The 7,500-nt window shown below is 39.9% G+C and overlaps 10 non-coding genes across 10 annotated transcripts; all 10 read right to left on the reverse strand.

Annotated features, from left to right (window-relative positions):
* Nucleotides 1-450: 450 nt before the first annotated feature.
* Nucleotides 451-569, reverse strand: LOC127995908 (5S ribosomal RNA). The gene has a single exon (XR_008168835.1). It is a non-coding gene; the product is annotated as a 5S ribosomal RNA (ribosomal RNA).
* A 221-nt stretch (nt 570-790) lies between these two features.
* On the reverse strand, nt 791-909 carry LOC127996609 (5S ribosomal RNA). Its single transcript, XR_008169508.1, has one exon. It is a non-coding gene; the product is annotated as a 5S ribosomal RNA (ribosomal RNA).
* A 1,657-nt stretch (nt 910-2,566) lies between these two features.
* Nucleotides 2,567-2,685, reverse strand: LOC128000849 (5S ribosomal RNA). Its single transcript, XR_008173623.1, has one exon. It is a non-coding gene; the product is annotated as a 5S ribosomal RNA (ribosomal RNA).
* A 362-nt stretch (nt 2,686-3,047) lies between these two features.
* LOC128003780 (5S ribosomal RNA) lies at nt 3,048-3,166 on the reverse strand. Its single transcript, XR_008176497.1, has one exon. It is a non-coding gene; the product is annotated as a 5S ribosomal RNA (ribosomal RNA).
* Nucleotides 3,167-3,387: 221 nt separating this feature from the next.
* Nucleotides 3,388-3,506, reverse strand: LOC128002861 (5S ribosomal RNA). Its single transcript, XR_008175596.1, has one exon. It is a non-coding gene; the product is annotated as a 5S ribosomal RNA (ribosomal RNA).
* Nucleotides 3,507-3,727: 221 nt separating this feature from the next.
* Nucleotides 3,728-3,846, reverse strand: LOC127996610 (5S ribosomal RNA). The gene has a single exon (XR_008169509.1). It is a non-coding gene; the product is annotated as a 5S ribosomal RNA (ribosomal RNA).
* Nucleotides 3,847-5,643: 1,797 nt separating this feature from the next.
* LOC128000850 (5S ribosomal RNA) lies at nt 5,644-5,762 on the reverse strand. Its single transcript, XR_008173624.1, has one exon. It is a non-coding gene; the product is annotated as a 5S ribosomal RNA (ribosomal RNA).
* A 365-nt stretch (nt 5,763-6,127) lies between these two features.
* Nucleotides 6,128-6,246, reverse strand: LOC127999787 (5S ribosomal RNA). Its single transcript, XR_008172597.1, has one exon. It is a non-coding gene; the product is annotated as a 5S ribosomal RNA (ribosomal RNA).
* Nucleotides 6,247-6,760: 514 nt separating this feature from the next.
* LOC127995909 (5S ribosomal RNA) lies at nt 6,761-6,879 on the reverse strand. The gene has a single exon (XR_008168836.1). It is a non-coding gene; the product is annotated as a 5S ribosomal RNA (ribosomal RNA).
* A 221-nt stretch (nt 6,880-7,100) lies between these two features.
* On the reverse strand, nt 7,101-7,219 carry LOC127996611 (5S ribosomal RNA). Its single transcript, XR_008169510.1, has one exon. It is a non-coding gene; the product is annotated as a 5S ribosomal RNA (ribosomal RNA).
* Nucleotides 7,220-7,500: the final 281 nt, after the last annotated feature.

Below are 7,500 nucleotides of genomic sequence, written 5' to 3' on the forward strand. Positions count from 1 at the left end.
AAGTAGGAAAGAAAACCCAAAAGCTTAAAGCACCTGGTATTCCCAGGCAGTCTCTCATCAAAGTACTAACCAGACCTAAACCTGCTAAGATTCAGAGATCGGGCATTGACTCTTTTTTTTTTTTTTTTTTTTTTTTAAAATGAAAGATTATTATATAATTCGTGAAATTTTCCAAAAAGATTAAAGCACCTGGTATTCCCAGGCAGTCTCCCATCCATGTACTAACCAGGCCCAAACCTGCAAATATTCAGAGATCGGGCATTGACTCTATTTTTTGGCAAAATTATTATATACTAAGTGAAAAATGTCCAAAAAGCTTACAGCACCTGGTATTCCCAGGCAGTCTCCCATCCATGTACTAACCAGGCCCAAACCTGCTAATATTCAGAGATTGGCATTGACTCTATTTTTTGGCAAAATTATTATATACTAAGTGAAAAATTTCCAAAAAGCTTACAGCACCTGGTATTCCCAGGCGATCTCCCATCCAAGTACTAACCAGGCCCAAACCTGCTTAGCTTCCGAGATCAGACGAGATCGGGCATAGCCAGGTTGGTATGGCCGTAAGCGAAGTCTACTGCAAAGAGAGGGCTATTTAAAGAACAGCCAATCTTATCGCCAGTACATTATATAAGTAGTAAAGAAAACCCAAAAGCTTAAAGCACCTGGTATTCCTAGGCAGTCTCTCATCAAAGTACTAACCAGACCTAAACCTGCTAAGATTCAGAGATCGGGCATTGACTCTATTTTTTGGCAAAATTATTATAAACTAAGTGAAAAATGTCCAAAAAGTTTACAGCACCTGGTATTCCCAGGCGGTCTCCCATCAAAGTACTAACCAGGCCCAAACCTGCTTAGCTTCCGAGATCGGACGAGATCGGGCATAGCCAGGTTGGTATGGCCGTAAGCGAAGTCTGTTGCAAAGAGAGGGCTATTTAAAGACCAGCCAATCTTATCGCCAGTACATTATATAAGTAGGAAAGAAAGCCCAAAAGCTTAAAGCACCTGGTATTCCTAGGCAGTCTCTCATCAAAGTACTAACCAGACCTAAACCTGCTAAGATTCAGAGATCGGGCATTGACTCTTTTTTTTTTTTTAATGAAAGATTATTATATAATTCGTGAAATTTTCCAAAAAGATTAAAGCACCTGGTATTCCCAGGCTGTCTCCCATCCATGTACTAACCAGGCCCAAACCTGCAAATATTCAGAGATCGGGCATTGACTTTTTTTTGGCAAAATTATTATATACTAAGTGAAAAATGTCCAAAAAGCTTACAGCACCTGGTATTCAATCAATCAATCAATCACCTTTATTTATATAGTGCTTTAAACAAAATACATTGCGTCAAAGCACTGAACAACATTCATTAGGAAAACAGTGTCTCAATAATGCAAAATTATAATTAAAGGCAGTATATTCCCAGGCAGTCTCCCATCCATGTACTAAACAGGCCCAAACCTGCTAATATTCAGAGATCAGGCACTGACTCTATTTTTTGGCAAAATTATTATATACTAAGTGAAAAATGTCCAAAAAGCACCTAGAAAGGACCTCTACTGCCCTGAAAGACAGCGGAGACCAGGACAACTAGAGCCCCAGATACAGATCCCCTGTAAAGACCTTGTCTCAGAGGAGCACCAGGACAAGACCACAGGAAACAGATGATTCTTCTGCACAATCTGACTTTGCTGCAGCCTGGAATTGAACTACTGGTTTTCGTCTGGTCAGAGGAGAACTGACCCCCCAACTGAGCCTGGTTTCTCCCAAGGTTTTTTTCTCCATTCTGTCACCGATGGAGTTTCGGTTCCTTGCCGCTGTCGCCTCTGGCTTGCTTAGTTGGGGTCACTTCATCTACAGCGATATCATTGACTTGATTGCAAATAAAAACAGACACTATTTCAACTGAACAGAGATGACATAGCTGAATTCAATGATGAACTGCCTTTAACTATCATTTTGCATTATTGAGACACTGTTTTCCAAATGAATGTTGTTCAGTGCTTTGACACAATGTATTTTGTTTAAAGCACTATATAAATAAAGGTGATTGATTGATTGATTGAAGAGAGGGCTATTTAAAGAACAGCCAATCTTATCGCCAGTACATTATATAAGTAGGAAAGAAAACCCAAAAGCTTAAAGCACCTGGTATTCCTAGGCAGTCTCTCATACAAGTACTAACCAGACCTAAACCTGCTAAGATTCAGAGATCGGGCATTGACTCTTTTTTTTTTTTTTTTTTTTTTTTTTAAATGAAAGATTATTATATAATTCGTGAAATTTTCCAAAAAGATTAAAGCACCTGATATTCCCAGGCAGTCTCCCATCCATGTACTAACCAGGCCCAAACCTGCAAATATTCAGAGATCGGGCATTGACTCTATTTTTTGGCAAAATTATTATATACTAAGTGAAAAATGTCCAAAAAGCTTACAGCACCTGGTATTCCCAGGCAGTCTCCCATCCATGTACTAACCAGGCCCAAACCTGCTAATATTCAGAGATTGGCATTGACTCTATTTTTTGGCAAAATTATTATATACTAAGTGAAAAATTTCCAAAAAGCTTACAGCACCTGGTATTCCCAGGCGGTCTCCCATCCAAGTACTAACCAGGCCCAAACCTGCTTAGCTTCCGAGATCAGACGAGATCAGGCATAGCCAGGATGGTATGGCCGTAAGCGAAGTCTGCTGCAAAGAGAGGGCTATTTAAAGACCAGCCAATCTTATCGCCAGTACATTATATAAGTAGGAATGAAAACCCAAAAGCTTAAAGCACCTGGTATTCCTAGGCAGTCTCTCATCAAAGTACTAATCAGACCTAAACCTGCTAAGATTCAGAGATCGGGCATTGACTCTTTTTTTTTTTTATGAAAGATTATTATATAATTTGTGAAATTTTCCAAAAAGATTAAAACACCTGGTATTCCCAGGCAGTCTCCCATCCATGTACTAAGCAGGCCCAAACCTGCTAATATTCAGAGATCAGGCATTGACTCTATTTTTTGGCAAAATTATTATATACTAAGTGAAAAATGTCCAAAAAGCTTACAGCACCTGGTATTCCCAGGCGGTCTCCCATCCAAGTACTAACCAGGACCAAACCTGCTTAGCTTCCGAGATCAGACGAGATTGGGCATAGCCAGGTTGGTATGGCCGTAAGCGAAGTCTGCTGCAAAGAGAGGGCTATTTAAAGACCAGCCGATCTTATCGCCAGTACATTATATAAGTAGGAAAGAAAACCCAAAAGCTTAAAGCACCTGGTATTCCCAGGCAGTCTCTCATCAAAGTACTAACCAGACCTAAACCTGCTAAGATTCAGAGATCGGGCATTGACTCTATTTTTTGGCAAAATTATTATATACTAAGTGAAAAATGTCCAAAAAGCTTACAGCACCTGGTATTCCCAGGCGATCTCCCATCCAAGTACTAACCAGGCCCAAACCTGCTTAGCTTCCGAGATCAGACGAGATCGGGCATAGCCACGTTGGTATGGCCGTAAGCGAAGTCTGCTGCAAAGAGAGGGCTATTTAAAGAACAGCCAATCTTATCGCCAGTACATTATATAAGTAGTAAAGAAAACCCAAAAGCTTAAAGCACCTGGTATTCCTAGGCAGTCTCTCATCAAAGTACTAACCAGACCTAAACCTGCTAAGATTCAGAGATCGGGCATTGACTCTATTTTTTGGCAAAATTATTATAAACTAAGTGAAAAATGTCCAAAAAGTTTACAGCACCTGGTATTCCCAGGCGGTCTCCCATCAAAGTACTAACCAGGCCCAAACCTGCTTAGCTTCCGAGATCGGACGAGATCGGGCATAGCCAGGTTGGTATGGCCGTAAGCGAAGTCTGTTGCAAAGAGAGGGCTATTTAAAGACCAGCCAATCTTATCGCCAGTACATTATATAAGTAGGAAAGAAAGCCCAAAAGCTTAAAGCACCTGGTATTCCTAGGCAGTCTCTCATCAAAGTACTAACCAGACCTAAACCTGCTAAGATTCAGAGATCGGGCATTGACTCTTTTTTTTTTTTAATGAAAGATTATTATATAATTCGTGAAATTTTCCAAAAAGATTAAAGCACCTGGTATTCCCAGGCTGTCTCCCATCCATGTACTAACCAGGCCCAAACCTGCAAATATTCAGAGATCGGGCATTGACTTTTTTTTGGCAAAATTATTATATACTAAGTGAAAAATGTCCAAAAAGCTTACAGCACCTGGTATTCAATCAATCAATCAATCACCTTTATTTATATAGTGCTTTAAACAAAATACATTGCGTCAAAGCACTGAACAACATTCATTAGGAAAACAGTGTCTCAATAATGCAAAATTATAATTAAAGGCAGTATATTCCCAGGCAGTCTCCCATCCATGTACTAAACAGGCCCAAACCTGCTAATATTCAGAGATCAGGCACTGACTCTATTTTTTGGCAAAATTATTATATACTAAGTGAAAAATGTCCAAAAAGCACCTAGAAAGGACCTCTACTGCCCTGAAAGACAGCGGAGACCAGGACAACTAGAGCCCCAGATACAGATCCCCTGTAAAGATCTTGTCTCAGAGGAGCACCAGGACAAGACCACAGGAAACAGATGATTCTTCTGCACAATCTGACTTTGCTGCAGCCTGGAATTGAACTAATGGTTTTCGTCTGGTCAGAGGAGAACTGACCCCCCAACTGAGCCTGGTTTCTCCCAAGGTTTTTTTCTCCATTCTGTCACCGATGGAGTTTCGGTTCCTTGCCGCTGTCGCCTCTGGCTTGCTTAGTTGGGGTCACTTCATCTACAGCGATATCATTGACTTGATTGCAAATAAAAACAGACACTATTTCAACTGAACAGAGATGACATAGCTGAATTCAATGATGAACTGCCTTTAACTATCATTTTGCATTATTGAGACACTGTTTTCCAAATGAATGTTGTTCAGTGCTTTGACGCAATGTATTTTGTTTAAAGCACTATATAAATAAAGGTGATTGATTGATTGATTGAAGAGAGGGCTATTTAAAGAACAGCCAATCTTATCGCCAGTACATTATATAAGTAGGAAAGAAAACCCAAAAGCTTAAAGCACCTGGTATTCCTAGGCAGTCTCTCATACAAGTACTAACCAGACCTAAACCTGCTAAGATTCAGAGATCGGGCATTGACTCTTTTTTTTTTTTTTTTTTTTTTTTAATGAAAGATTATTATATAATTCGTGAAATTTTCCAAAAAGATTAAAGCACCTGGTATTCCCAGGCAGTCTCCCATCCATGTACTAACCAGGCCCAAACCTGCAAATATTCAGAGATCGGGCATTGACTCTATTTTTTTTTTTTTATGAAAGATTATTATATAATTCGTGAACTTTTCCAAAAAGATTAAAACACCTGGTATTCCCAGGCAGTCTCCTATCCATGTACTAAGCAGGCCCAAACCTGCTAATATTCAGAGATCAGGCATTGACTCTATTTTTTGGCAAAATTATTATATACTAAGTGAAAAATGTCCAAAAAGCTTACAGCACCTGGTATTCCCAGGCGGTCTCCCATCCAAGTACTAACCAGGCCCAAACCTGCTAATATTCAGAGATTGGCATTGACTCTATTTTTTGGCAAAATTATTATATACTAAGTGAAAAATTTCCAAAAAGCTTACAGCACCTGGTATTCCCAGGCGGTCTCCCATCCAAGTACTAACCAGGCCCAAACCTGCTTAGCTTCCGAGATCAGACGAGATCAGGCATAGCCAGGATGGTATGGCCGTAAGCAAAGTCTGCTGCAAAGAGAGGGCTATTTAAAGATCAGCCAATCTTATCGCCAGTACATTATATAAGTAGGAATGAAAACCCAAAAGCTTAAAGCACCTGGTATTCCTAGGCAGTCTCTCATCAAAGTACTAATCAGACCTAAACCTGCTAAGATTCAGAGATCGGGCATTGACTCTTTTTTTTTTTTTTTATGAAAGATTATTATATAATTCGTGAACTTTTCCAAAAAGATTAAAACACCTGGTATTCCCAGGCAGTCTCCTATCCATGTACTAAGCAGGCCCAAACCTGCTAATATTCAGAGATCAGGCATTGACTCTATTTTTTGGCAAAATTATTATATACTAAGTGAAAAATGTCCAAAAAGCTTACAGCACCTGGTATTCCCAGGCGGTCTCCCATCCAAGTACTAACCAGGCCCAAACCTGCTTAGCTTCCGAGATCAGACGAGATCCGGCATAGCCAGGTTGGTATGGCCGTAAGCGAAGTCTGCTGCAAAGAGAGGGCTATTTAAAGACCAGCCAATCTTATCGCCAGTACATTATTTAAGTAGGAAAGAAAACCCAAAAGCTTAAAGCACCTGGTATTCCTAGGCAGTCTCTCATCAAAGTACTAACCAGACCTAAACCTGCTAAGATTCAGAGATCGGGCATTGACTCTTTTTTTTTTTTTTTTTTTTTTTTTTAAATGAAAGATTATTATATAATTCGTGAAATTTTCCAAAAAGATTAAAGCACCTGGTATTCCCAGGCAGTCTCCCATCCATGTACTAACCAGGCCCAAACCTGCAAATATTCAGAGATCGGGCATTGACTCTATTTTTTGGCAAAATTATTATATACTAAGTGAAAAATGTCCAAAAAGCTTACAGCACCTGGTATTCCCAGGCAGTCTCCCATCCATGTACTAACCAGGCCCAAACCTGCTAATATTCAGAGATTGGCATTGACTCTATTTTTTGGCAAAATTATTATATACTAAGTGAAAAATTTCCAAAAAGCTTACAGCACCTGGTATTCCCAGGCGATCTCCCATCCAAGTACTAACCAGGCCCAAACCTGCTTAGCTTCCGAGATCAGACGAGATCGGGCATAGCCAGGTTGGTATGGCCGTAAGCGAAGTCTACTGCAAAGAGAGGGCTATTTAAAGAACAGCCAATCTTATCGCCAGTACATTATATAAGTAGTAAAGAAAACCCAAAAGCTTAAAGCACCTGGTATTCCTAGGCAGTCTCTCATCAAAGTACTAACCAGACCTAAACCTGCTAAGATTCAGAGATCGGGCATTGACTCTATTTTTTGGCAAAATTATTATAAACTAAGTGAAAAATGTCCAAAAAGTTTACAGCACCTGGTATTCCCAGGCGGTCTCCCATCAAAGTACTAACCAGGCCCAAACCTGCTTAGCTTCCGAGATCGGACGAGATCGGGCATAGCCAGGTTGGTATGGCCGTAAGCGAAGTCTGTTGCAAAGAGAGGGCTATTTAAAGACCAGCCAATCTTATCGCCAGTACATTATATAAGTAGGAAAGAAAGCCCAAAAGCTTAAAGCACCTGGTATTCCTAGGCAGTCTCTCATCAAAGTACTAACCAGACCTAAACCTGCTAAGATTCAGAGATCGGGCATTGACTCTTTTTTTTTTTTTAATGAAAGATTATTATATAATTCGTGAAATTTTCCAAAAAGATTAAAGCACCTGGTATTCCCAGGCTGTCTCCCATCCATGTACTAACCAGGC

Source organism: Carassius gibelio, chromosome B22 (genome assembly GCF_023724105.1).
Source record: "Carassius gibelio isolate Cgi1373 ecotype wild population from Czech Republic chromosome B22, carGib1.2-hapl.c, whole genome shotgun sequence".
Classification (NCBI taxonomy): Eukaryota; Metazoa; Chordata; class Actinopteri; order Cypriniformes; family Cyprinidae; genus Carassius; species Carassius gibelio.